At 45.4% G+C, this 13,193-nt stretch overlaps 1 long non-coding RNA gene across 3 annotated transcripts in view; it reads right to left on the bottom strand.

The window, feature by feature from the left end:
• Positions 1 to 13,193, bottom strand: part of LOC309643649 — a 245,484-nt gene that overhangs the window by 29,876 nt on the left and 202,415 nt on the right. Inside the window, exon 4 of one of the 3 annotated variants that reach the window (XR_014253941.1) lies at positions 5,411 to 12,193. The exons of the other annotated variants lie outside the window; for them this stretch is intronic. This is a non-coding gene — a long non-coding RNA (uncharacterized lncRNA). Of the gene's footprint in view, positions 1 to 5,410; positions 12,194 to 13,193 lie in introns of those variants that run through there. 3 annotated transcript variants of the gene reach the window in all.

Genomic DNA, 13,193 nt, shown 5'->3' with positions numbered 1-13,193 from the left:
GTAAATACTTTTGCCTATTTAAAAAAGGTGTTGTCTTTCTTTCTGTTGTTGGCTTTGTCTTGCTTTATTAGTTTTTTTTTTTCCATTTAGAATTTTCTTTATCATATCAATTGATCAATCATTTATTTTGTGGGTCCTTGAGTTTCTGTCACCCACAGAAAGGACTCCCATTCAAAACTTGTTGAATTTAACAAAAATGTTAAAATCTCAAATCTGTTTAGAATTATTCTGTGTGTGTTAAGGAGTGAGGTAGGGATCGAGGTACCCTGCGTGTCTTAAATGTATATTTCCTACAGATGATTTTGTGCAAACTTTTTGTCCATCTCCATATATATGTGCATTTGGGTGTTTGCACCTGTTGAAAAGCATGTGGTTTGTGAACCCCAGGTTAATTATGACATAAAACTTACTCAGCTGCTAAACATCACCTACTAGTTTATAGGAAAATTGTCCAGGATTCCAGATCTAGGTGAAAAATGGGAATTTGGGCAGGTGTAGGTAGACGTTAAGAAAATATAAAAAGAATTAACTTGCAAATACAGGGTGTAGGCTTTTCAGATGATGCAAGTGTATAGGTTTTCAGCCAGATTCCCAAGGTCAATACACCTACATCTATCATCGTATTTTTTTTTACAAAAAGTCCTCCCTAACCTTAAGACTAGCAGTACAGGTAGGGTAGGATACAGGGTGCAATCTCAGTAGAGCTTTCCCACGGATGGGAGGGCGGGTCCAGCGGCTAGAGCTATTCTTCCACTTGCAGACACAGTGACCTACCTGGTCATAGCCCTCATGCAGGGGCTTGGCCTGTAGCATCATGACCACAGTGAGTGCTCCGCAAAGACAATACAGCCAGGGGATGCGGCTCCAGCCCTCAGCTGGCCTTGGTGATGAACTGCTGGTGATTTTCCTCTATGCTGTTCTCACGCCCAGACAATATTCCCGTAGGGAACTTGCTAACACATGTAATCTCCAGTGATGAGGATAAAGGAGAGTGGAGAGAGCCACATACCATGCAAATAATGACTTTCTCCCACAAAAATCTCTGAAGACCCCGCAGACTCATGGGCCTCCGAGCTGGAAGGACACCCAGATTCTGTCTATGGGGACTCTTTCTGGATGGACGCATCTCTCTCATAGCATCTGCACTGGTGCAGCCTGATGGCATTAACGTGGCTTTGAAGTCATGGAGTCCTGGGGGGTCCACCCTGCTGCACAACTTAATAGATGCGTGACCTTGCCTGGGTTAGTTAATTTCCTCCATCATAAGATGGGGATAATGGAAGTGTGTGCATTACAGTTTTCTTGAGCACGTCAGGTTAGATAATTTAGGCAGCATGCCCAGCATCGTGCTGGGTACATGGTGTTAAATATGAAGCTGCCAGCATCGGTACCTCCCGTGTCCAGACACTCCTTTCCTGAGGCCATCCTACAACTTAGGGGTAAAATGCCGCCAAGATTCCTCAGTTCACTGCCACCTGCTAGTGAGTCCATGGCGCAGGATGAAGCTCCTCAAAGGTCAATTTATTTTGTTTCTTTCTTCGACTAGTAACTGTACCCACCATTTCAGGAACGTGAGAGCCTGCCCTGGGCAAAACGAGGAGGTCCAGTGGACAATCTGAAAAGCTCTTTCCTAATAAACTGTTAGTGGGTGATAATGCCTTCCCATATAACATATTTGTCGTTTTAGAAAGAACCCTCAATGTCCTATCCCAAAGGAGTCACTAACCGTGGAATTCTTGTGCCCAAGGAAGGTCGTGTGGGGAATCAGGGGTGAGCAATGGGGTTTCTTCCTTGCCATTCCCATTTGGTCATAGAGGCATCTGCCCTGATAGAGGACGTCTGTTATTTTTTGCCCACCCAGCATCTGTTTCCATGGTGAAGGAAGAGAATACTCATTTTTCCTTTTGGGAACTACCCCTCCCTGATGTGGCAGGACCACCAAGTGGTCCTCCTCTCCTGGCCAATCAGAATCCTCCTTGCCCGGGGAACTGGAACAGGGGTGGGCATGTGACCCAAGCAGACCGCTTCACCGGGTAGCCATACGAGCCCAGGAAGAGGAAGCAAATCTCATTCTGGTCATGAATACCAAGGACCAGGTAAGCCTGTGAATCACCTTTGCCATCACCTGAGCAAAGTAGAGACAAGAGAGGGAGTGAATGAGAGAGATATTTTCAGGGCATCTTTTGAGCATCTAGAGACAGTGATGTGGGATCTAGTGCTTGTCTATTTTTCTTCTCAGTTTAAGTGGGTTTGAGGGGATTCATATTACAAACAGCTAGAAGAATCAGGTACAAATGGGTCACTGGTTGAGGAGTGGAGAGTTATAAAAATCTATTACCACCATTGAACAGAGAACTTGAAATTTAGGCTGTATTGACCATAAGCCTATAGCATAAAAAAGTAAAACATAGACCTTATCAATGTATCTACACTGCACACAGATCCTTTGATGGTTCCGTATCACAGCATAAACTCTCTTTGAATCAGACTCAGGTCTCAACACCGACCCTAGTCATTCTCGATATGCCCATCCAGTTTCATGCCACTTCCCGAGTTTTCATTTTGTTAATTTGAAATTGAAGACCTTGGATTCCGGCCTTGCAGAGATTTGACTTTGCCACTTGCAACTTCATTGGCCTTGAGCAAGTGGCCAAACTATCTTATCCTCAAAATTATTTTTTAAATTTTTATTGGAATATAGTTGATTTACAATGTTGTGTTAGTTTCCTGTGTACAGCAAAGATATACATAGATCCACTCTTTTTTAGATTCTATTCCCATATAGGCCATTACAGAGTACTGAGTAGAGTTCCCCGTGCTCTACAGTAGGTCCTTATTAGTTATCTATTGAATATTTTATATGTAGTAGTGTGTATATGTTAATCCCAATCTCCCAGTTTAACCCTCCCCTTTCCCCCCCGGGTAACCATAAATTTGTTTTCTACATCTGTGTCTCTATTTCCATTTTGTAGATAAGTTCATTTGTACACTTCTTTTAGATTCCACATATAAGCAATATCATATGATATTTGTCTTTCTCTGTCTGGCTTACTTCACTCAGTATGACAATCTCTAGGTCCATCCATGTTGCTGCAAATGGCATTATTCCGTTCTTTTTTATGGCTGAGTAATATTCCATTGTCTATATGTAAACAAATTAGTTTGGGGCCTTGAAGGAGTCCTGTATTGCTATTTTTCGTCACTATCTCCCTGGGTCAGGAGCGATGTTCTCTCAGTACAGTGATGACGTCTAATACATCTACAGGTGGAGAGAAAACATGTGTGCCTTCTATTCAAATATCATGTCCACAACACTAAGAATGTATTTAGTTCAGGGAATCTTAAAATTTGTGAAAACAAGCATGTGAGTAATCGGAACTGTAAAAACAACTGATGTGATCCTCAGACTGAGTGGCCAAAGAATGTCAGAATCTTACAAATTAATCCTATTAAGTCACAATAAATATTATAATTGTAATTACTAAATTATTAATTAAAGTAATTAAGTCAGTGAAAAATTAATCATATTATACTTGTGGACATCCCATCATCAGGTCTCTGTGTCTAGTTAAATTATGTTTTATTACTCTCTCTCTTAAACTTAATTATAAAGACTTTACCTGAAAAAAACAAAATAGTTTGGGAGATAACAGTAACTACCACACAGTATTGTTATAAGATTTAAATGAGATAGAGAATTAAAGTGTCTGGCCCGTAGTCAGTTCTCAATGACTATGAACTACTTTTGATGCTGTGATTGTATATCTTCAGCTTGCAGCACATGGCCTGCATGTGATAGCATCTAGATAGATTTTTTTTTTTAATTAATAAGTAAATATATCCTTAGCCTTGAAAAATTCTTCAGTTCATATTGTCCTCCACTGCAGGGCCAATTCCTTGTTTTATGGAGCCAGGGCAATAGTGCTCAGGACCATGAGTGGGCCCTGAGGCCAGTAAAACAGGTGTTAAGGTCCGCTATGCTACTTTTTATTTATGGGACTCGGACAGGTCAGGTCACTGACTCGGGCGGGTCAGTTTCCTTGCCTGTACTTGGTGGCAGTGGGACTACATACTCTTAGGGTTGTCAAGAGGATGAAATAAGATGATTTAATAAGTGATTTGCATGACCTAATAACCTCCCCCTCTTCCCCCTTTTTAGTGGCTGGTGCCTAGCATACACTGGTACAGAAATTCCTGGGTAAGTAGATATTATGGATATTCTTTTAAATATTGCTTTTTTGGTCCACAAATAGCAAGAAAAAGCCAAATCACTAAGACAAGCTCAGTTTGTCTATGAGCACCTCTGCCTGACGCCTGATAGCAAAACCCTTTATTTTAGTTTATATGGAATGGAAAATAGAATTGCAAATCTGCCACCAGCATTAGTAAAAAGATCAACTACGACTCACGGCTACTGCTCCGGTCTCCATTTTGCTTCTTTCCAGCTACGCAAATCACACCAAAGCTTCAGTCATTTCACACCCGGGTGACAGCAGCCACCCCTACCCTAAATGCTCCATTTGTCCTTAGTTATGCAGAGGATCACCCAGCTCTGCACACCTGTCACACTGATCGTGTACAAGGTCAGGATGAATGAAGCCATCCACAAGCACATGGTGGAGTAACCGGACTCCCTCTATCAAGGAAGGACAAATAGTCCATGTAGCTCGTAGTCAATTAAGCGTGCAGTTCTGTGGAAAGCACATTTCAGGTATTAGGGCTGGGAAATGCTGAGGGAAATAGCTCGTACCATCTTTAAAAGGCTCGGGCCATGTGCATAAGTACGGCTGGTGAAATAAGCCTGGTCTCTAGCAACTTACTTCCATTTGTGTGATTCACACTTTTCATATTTTCACACCTGAAGCGGCATCAGAAGTGGATAAACTCCATCAGCAAGGGGTCTGTGAGGTCTTCATGACCAGCACTCAGATATTTTCAGCTCAGTCAATACTCAGGAAGGATTAGGATGAGGTCAATGAGGGTATTCACTTGTTTCTTTTAAGAAACGCAAGGTTCTAGCGTTCTTCAATTTTCATGAACGTCTAACGCAACGTAGTCAAATTAAGTAATGAAGATATATATATTTTTTTTAATGAAATGGCAATCCTTTTTTTTTTTTTTTTTTTTAACTTATTTATTTTTGGCTGTGTTGGGTCTTCGTTTCTGTGCGAGGGCTTCCTCTAGTTGCGGCGAGCGGGGGCCACTCCTCATCGCGGTGCGCGGGCCTCTCACTATCGCGGCCTCTCCTGTTGCGGAGCACAGGCTCCAGACGCGCAGGCTCAGTAGTTGTGGCTCACGGGCCCAGTTGCTCCACGGCCTGTGGGATCTTCCCAGACCAGGGCTCGAACCCGTGTCCCCTGCATTGGCAGGCAGACTCTCAACCACTGCGCCACCAGAGAAGCCCATGACAGCAGATTTAACGTAGTGATTAACAGCATGAGTTTTAAAGTGAAATTGCTTAGGTTTGTAATTCTTCTCCACCACTTTCTAGCTGTGTGATTTATTTACCCTCCCAGGTCTCGGCTTCCTATTCTCTAAAATGAAGATAAAAATAGTTACTCTTCATGGTCATGTTGTGATATTAGATATACATAAGGTACCTGTTATAGTAGCTGGCACTCAGTGAGGGCTCAATAACTGTTGGCCATTATTATTTTCAATTAAGGATCTGAGAGCCAATTCTCGATTACTATGGAAATCAGGTTATTACGCATGCGTTCTTGCCGCTGTCACACTCTGTGATGTGAACATGAGATGATCAGCCCCACAGGTCCAGGTCGGTCTCAGTGTTCCTGGACAACAGACTTTCATGGAATTATCAACTGTCAGGGGACATTTTAGGGTCTCCATTTGTGAAATCATCATCCGTGTCGATCAGGAGATGTCTTCCCCGGCCCTCAAGGTCTCCCATGAGCGTATTTTTCTCCATCCTTGGTGAAAGTAATCACGGCAAAGAGAAGTGCAGGCAGTTGTTCTGACTTGTCCTTCATTCCATCACAGATAGCGACACACAGTGGGTGAGAGCATTTTGGAAGGAGCCCCCTGCACTCACCACTGTTCTCTGTCTCACTATCTCTGTGTTGCATCCAAGGTCATTCCCATGTCTGCCCGTCTGCATTAACACAAGAGGGTGTTCTCTCTAAACTCAACCTCCGGGCTCATTACTATGCATGAGGTTTGATTTCGCTACTCCAATTTGTGTGCGCGCCCCAACGGAACAACAACATTTAAAATGGCCATTTTGTTTGCTCTGTGCCAGCACCTACCTGCTGCTGTACATGCCAATGTCAGCTACCAACTGGTAACAAAGGGACTGACTCCCCTTATTTGCATCAAGAAAGAAGTCTGTGGTTGCCTGTCTCTACCCTGGCCAAGTCCAGCAATATGCCTTTACAGACCAAGGTTAAAGGATATTTTCCTGCCCTCTGAGCCCATCCCTCGGGCTACTAGGAAGCAGTAGATAATAGGGCTGTGAGTGACCTTGAAAATGACCAGATAATGTGAGATTTTTGCCAATATTTTCTTTCACTTTGGAGAAAACAGCCCTGCTGTCTATTCGGAAAACACAGGAGGTGAGGTATCGCTTGATCGTTGCATAAAAGCCTGTCTGTGCGATGCCCAATTTCTGTTCTCAGAATATCTTTTTGGAGCCAGTTAGGGCTTTGGGGAAAGTGTGGCAGAGAGAGGATTTCATGCAGCGCAGCTTTCAGCATCACTCTTTATTTTTGTCGTTCTTGGTGGAAGAGCTTCCAGATTCAACATCTGCCGTCAGTCTTTTTTGTGAAATGAAGTTTCACGTGGAAGAGAAACATTCTTTTTTTTTTTTAATCAAAAGTAAGGAGATAAAAGCAACTAAACGCTGTTAGGAGACAAAATGGTTGCTGAAAAATTCAGCTTGCAGGTCTGAAGCTGGGACCTGCCATCGCAGGGGGTGGGATGTATGAACAGAATGTCTTTGCTGAGTATTTTAATTGAATGTTTTTGAAATGAGACTAAATGTCAAAAAAAGCAAAAATAAAAGTGAAAGCAGGAACTCCTGAAGTATCTTGTAACTCCCTGGGAAAGTGTTCCAGTTTTGAGTTTGTTAAAAGCAGCTTCCTGGAGTTACCTTTCTCTCAAATCCTTCTCTTCCATCAAAAGAGGAAACAAAACACAAAAATAAGAGCTGGATGAGAGCCGCCGGGGCCCTGCTGCAAACATCGTGGTCCCAGTTCCCTTCACTAGCTTCCCCGGCTCTCGCGTGGCCGGGCCGCCTTCTGCAATGTTCTCACTGGTTGTTTTCCATCCCGTGTACACGGGACGGCATCCGTGTCCCCTTCCATCAGTGGAGCCAAGAATTGGGTTCCTGGTCGCCCAGCAACAGCACCTCTGCTTTCAGGGTAGCCCAAGACACGAAAATGGCTTCCACCTTCTGAATTTCATGAATGATGAACACAGAATGCATCTAACCCTATGAAGACGACTCCAGGAGATAGAAGAGCTTCACAGAAGGAAAGGAAAAGTCCCTGCAGGCGTGAGGAGTGGCCACCACCTGTTTCTGGGCAACAGCACCTACCCAGAAACCACCCAGCCCTGCGGCACTGGGGTCTGAGCTTTCCTGGAGAAGGAAAGCTCCTCATAAGGTCTTCGCGTGGCAAGCAAACGCAGGGAAAGCGAATGGGGGACCGTAACACAGGCATCTGTAATGTTATTCATCTTCAGCCCCAGACACGGATTAAGAGCCTGCTGCCATCTGATAGGATTCTGAGCACAGCCAATGCTCCTGATTACAGGAGGCGCCCTTTACCGAGAATGCGTTGCAGGGAAAAGGGAGCCTGCGTCCTAGCAGCTTGGGGCGTCCTCAGAGACACATCTCCACCACCGGGGCGTGCCTCCACCTGCTGTGCAATGAACGGGAGTGGAAGGGAGGCCAGAGGAGGGAGCAGCCCCCGTGTACCTGCACAATGCCAGGGCCTCTCCCCGCGCCTTCTCCTGCCCCAGCAAGACACCAGAGCCCACCTTCTGGGGGCCCTGATTCCTGGAACCCCTTCTTTTCTTGATCTTTTAAAAAGATGTTTTTAACAAGAGACCTGTACTTTCCCCACCTGTCCTTCCATATCTATTTCAATTTTCCTCTTAATCATCCCTCCAGAACTGGAGACTGTCAGTGTTTTCAGGGACTTCTACACACAAAGGCTTTCAGGACCCTCTAGCCACTGGGAGGAAGACAGCCTGCCTTAAGGTGCAGTGTAGCTAAGGGTTTCTCCTTCTTTCCCTTCAGAGACACCCACATCTTCCTCCCTCGGGGACAAGGGCTTCTCTGAGCAGAAAGGAGCGAGGCTTGTATAGATTCCGTCATTTTCCTTCGGCAAGATGTAGTTTTCCAAGAAGGAGTTACAGCTGTCTTACTCACAGGTTCCAATGATGTTCTCTAAAAACAAAAACAAGCTAATGGAAAAAAATTCCACCCCAGCAGAACAGAACCTGCCGGTCAGCCAGCATCTTAACCCCTCTTCCTGCCTGGCGAGCAGAGCTATGTGAAAGGCATCGGAAAAGGGATTTCTGCCAGCCAAAGTGTTTCCAAGTTAATGTCAAGAGATTAGGAGATTTTAAGAACTCTGGGAAACCGCAGCCGAGAATCACAGGAAAGAAATACCATCCCCTGTCTCTCTGTCTCCGTCTCTCTCTGCAGGGGAGGGGAAGAGGGGAAAGGCCACGTACTTAAAGCTGCGAAGTGTGTAGGAGCCTGAATGTTTTAGCGGAAGTATTAACTAGCAAGACTTTGAGAAGGAAGAGTGAAGCTCATTTGCCTAGGAGACCCGGGACAGCAGGGGGTGCACCCTCTCTGTGTCACCCCTGCTCCTTCCTGTAAGAGCTGCACCGAGGTTCTCTGATCGCGGATCTCAGTGAAGACCCCTTACAGACGCAGCCCGAGTGCTGCCGTGTCACCACACCACACGCTCGGTCCACACTTTTTTTTTCCTTTTTTCTTTATTGGAGTATGTAGTTGTTTTACAACGTTGTGTTAGTTTCTACTGTACAGCGAAGTGGAGTTCCCTGTGCTATACAGCAGGTTCTTATTATCTATTTTATACATATTAGTGTATACATGTCAGTCCCAATCTCCCAATTCATCCCACCACCACCACTTTCCCCCCTTGGTGTCCATACGTTTGTTCTCTACATCTGTGTCTGTATTTCTGGGTCTTTTGTAGAGACATGGATGGACCTAGAGACTGTCATACAGAGTGAAGTAAGTCAGAAAGAGAAAAACAAATATCCTATATTCATGCATATATGTGGAATCCAGAAAAATGGTACAGATGAACCGGTTCGGTCCACACTTTTATTTGCTTATATCTTTCAAAGGATCAAAGGCCCCTTCAGTCCTTCCTACATAGTTTGGAGGGAGGGTAGGGTAGATTCTTGCTTTGGCACGTGGTCTAGCAACCACCCTTTAAAGAGATGTGGGAGAGGGGATTAAGCCCGAAGGCCCAGGCATGACGTGCCTCTTTTAGCTCTGAAACACATAGGAAATTCCAGACTAATTTGTTAAACTGTGTCTTTCGTTGTACATTACTTTTTTTTTTTTTAAATAGACTTTTGTTTTTAAAACAATTTAAGGTTTACAGAAAAATGAGTGGAAAGTACAGAGAGTTCCTCTAACGATTGCATCTCCTGTTTCCTGTATCTGATGCTCTGGCATCAGGGGTCTGGCTGACCCTGGAGAGAACGCCCCCCCTCCACCAGCATTGGTCAGTTCTGGAGAATAAACGACTCCTTCCAGATGCAAACCCCCGGTCCAGGGTCCACACCCCGACCCACCTTCTCCTCTGCCGAGCTCCCCCCTCTGGACAGTTCATCACACCGCGGCAGGTCCTGCACAGCTAGGGACAGTCCCACGACCCAGAGCCTACCAGAACCACTGAGACCAGCTGATTCTAAGCCTGCCTACCCTGCCTTGCTTGTTCCTTCGTATGGAAATTGTAATAAGCCCCTTGCTGGCAGCTCCGGCGTCTTCACAGACCCCAGTGCTTCCCATGGTTCAGGGAGGAGAAGGACCCTCTGCTCTTGGGAAATGTAACAGACTAAGGTTCACTGGCAATCGTCTCCTGGTCTGTTGGCCTTGCTTTATCTAAATTACAATAAAGCCTATATTTTCAAACGTCTCCCCATACTCCATTGCATTTTCCCTATTATTAATGTCTTGCATCTATTGATAGTCGTGACTTTTCTTCTTCAGTCTGTTGATGTGATGGATTACAAGAGTTGATTTCAGGATGCTGAGCCAGCCTTGTACATCTGGGGTAAATCCAACTTGGTTGTGATGTGTAATTCTTTCTAATCATTGTTAGATTTCTTTTCCTAGAATTTTGTCCAGGATGTTTGTATCCATGCTCATGAAAGATATTAGCCTGCAGTTCCCCTTTCTTGGAATGGCTTTGGTTTTGGTATCAGCATGATGTTCGCCTCCTGGAATGAGTTAGGAAGTGCACATTACTTTCAACCACAGCGAAGATCATCCCTCAGTGGGACATGCCATCCACAGGAGATAGACTTTGGGTTGCATTTGTAGTAACAGCAATGTGTTTATGCTTCACTGCCCATCTTTTCTTTTCAGCACCTGGACTCCAAGTTAGAGGCTGCTGGGGATCCCTCGTGCTCCCCGGAAGTTCAGAGCTGAGGGTGGGCTTGCGATGGGTGTGCTGGCCTTCTCGGTGGACAGCGGGTGGGCTGTCACCTGCAGTAAGGTCAGGCCTCCTTGTCCTGAGCTCCCAGCTCTGAGAACCAGGCCAGGCACCTGGGTGATGCTCTGACTTGACAGGTGGGCTCCTCGTGGTTAAGAGACCACTGGCTCAAGAGGTCAGAGCTGAGAGAAGGAAGTGAGATGAGAAGAAGTGCTATTTATCCAGCACAGATGTCATGCCCTCCGATACCCTCAGCTCGCCAAAGGCTGCAGAGCCAGGGCCCCGGCATGAAACACCGCTGGCCGTTCCTGGTGTAACCTGGAGCAGACACAGGGCCCTGGAGCAGAGCCAGGAGTGTTATGGGGACCAGGGAGGAAGGATCAGTGAGGAGACCGGGGAGGAGGGGCAGCTGTGCTCTCTAGCTCAGTCTAGAATTCTACATTTTTGTTGAGTGGCCTTTGGCTTCCCAAATCTATCTTTGAAGTCAGCCCTCTAAAATGTTTCCTAATGGTTCCTTTCCAACAAACAAACAAAAATCAAGAAGGAGGTCTTCTGGTCAGTTATTTGCTCTTCTTACACCTCCCCTCCCCCACCCTCACATCACAATGTGCTCCTTTATCCCAAGATGCTGCCCACCTGCTCCAGACCCTAACCTCTAGGTTGCACAGCAAACGTGGGTGGTTTGGGCTCAGGGGCGCAGTGGTGAGTCAGAAGCGTGTGCCGTGAGCCAAGCAGCGTGGGCGTAGACAAATACCAGCATTTATTAGAGCAGTTTGCCAACTACTGAGGTTGATTATAGGGACAATGGTGAATAACCGTGTGTGTGTGTGTGTGTGTGTGTGTACACGCAGCTGTGTGGGATGGACTGAGTGCCACTTCAGCTCTATAGTATTTATTCTAAAGAGGTCTTTAAAGTGCTTTTGGAGTGGCTTGCATTAAAAGGCACTCCTGCCATGGGGCTGTTAAGCCCTCAGATTAAAGCAGCGAGTCGCGGAAAGCCCCTGGTAAGGCTGCCCTGGATGAGAGTGGGATCCTGTCAGAAGGTGTGAGTGGCCTTTCCCTTTGGGTCTGAGAGCTCTGGGTCCTTAGATATCCACCAGTAGCCCCATGCTTCTCCTGAACTTCCTCCAGGAAAAGCTCTTCTCAGGAGAGTTGACCTCATTCAGTGTCAGGCACCCAAGGCTGATCTGATGTAAGTAGAGCCCTTCCAAAGGCGTGAGACCTTCATCCCACAGAATGAACCTCTAATGTGAACTCATATCCCGTGGCAAACGGTGAAGGTCATTTGAGAGTTTTTATTATTTCCTGGCTATTTTAGAGGCATCAGGGGCATCCTGATATTTGGATTCTGGCAACAGAATGCAATGACTCCAGCACTTTAGTCTCTGACAGGTTGTAGAATATTGTTCCCTGATGAGTGAATCACATTCAGTTTGCTTTTCTGAAGTGGGTCGGGTGTACGGAGCCAGTCAGAGAACACACCCGTTCAGAAATGGCTGTCTTATTACAGAGCATCTTCACAGAGACTGTTGGGGGAAATAGAATGCCCATCTTATCACCTCGTAAGCGCATCTCAGCAATGATATCAAGTGCTTAAACAGAATTCTTTTTGCTAATAATTGGAAATAACCCTTTACAAAATAGAATGTCAGACCCATTAAGATTGAATATGGAAAGTGGTGGGAGCATCCTGTAAGATGCACTATTTGTGGAGGTTATCACAACTGTATTAACTAGCAAAATGAACAATTCAATTGCCTGAGGACATTGCTGCCAACACAGTGCAAAGAATAGCATGTGATGTATTAATCCTGCTGCACTAATGCCATTTGGGAGTGTAGGGGCTATTTAGATTTCACAGGAAGTTGAGTCTCAAGATGAAAGGTGATTCTGAAACACCGACTTTTGTTATCAGCAGCACAGAGCAGTGTTTGGGTAAATTTCCTCGTGTGTTTCTGTGGATGTGGCGATTACCAAGAAGCTGTAAGGCCGCGTGCCATTGCCACACTTAAATCTAATCCTAGAATACTCAGTCCAGTACTTTTGGTTATATCAGGAGGGTAATAATTCCTATTTCTCTACAGTATATGACATGAGGAAATATGGGCCTTATATCAAGTGCAAAGCTTCGACTTGCATTGAAACCTGACACAAGCCTTAATCAAGAGCATACAAAATTTCATAATAATGCACTGAAAGAAATTGATTACTTCCTATAGGTTTATCTTATTAATTCATTTTATTCATTTTATTTCAGAGAGGGAGGAAGGAAGGCAGGAAAGAAGGAAGGGAGGGAGAGAGGGAGGGAGAGAGGGAGGGATGAAGGAAGGAAGGAGGGAAGGTAGGAAGGAAGGAAAGGAGGAAGGGAGGAAGGGAAGGAAGGGGGGAATTCCCACTTGTTCCCTAAGCACCCCAAAGGGCGATGGCTGTAGACAAGAGTTGGTGATGGTGTGAGTGCCACTGTGCTAATCCATGGCACGCCCTCGGGGAATACGCCAGCATCGCTACAGCTCTTTCTCTGAACAG

This window comes from Balaenoptera physalus (genome assembly GCF_965194825.1).
Source record: "Balaenoptera physalus genome assembly, chromosome: 15".
Lineage (NCBI taxonomy): Eukaryota > Metazoa > Chordata > Mammalia > Artiodactyla > Balaenopteridae > Balaenoptera > Balaenoptera physalus.
Note: the sequence above shows the minus strand (reverse complement) of the source record. Positions and strands in the feature narration are given on the sequence as shown.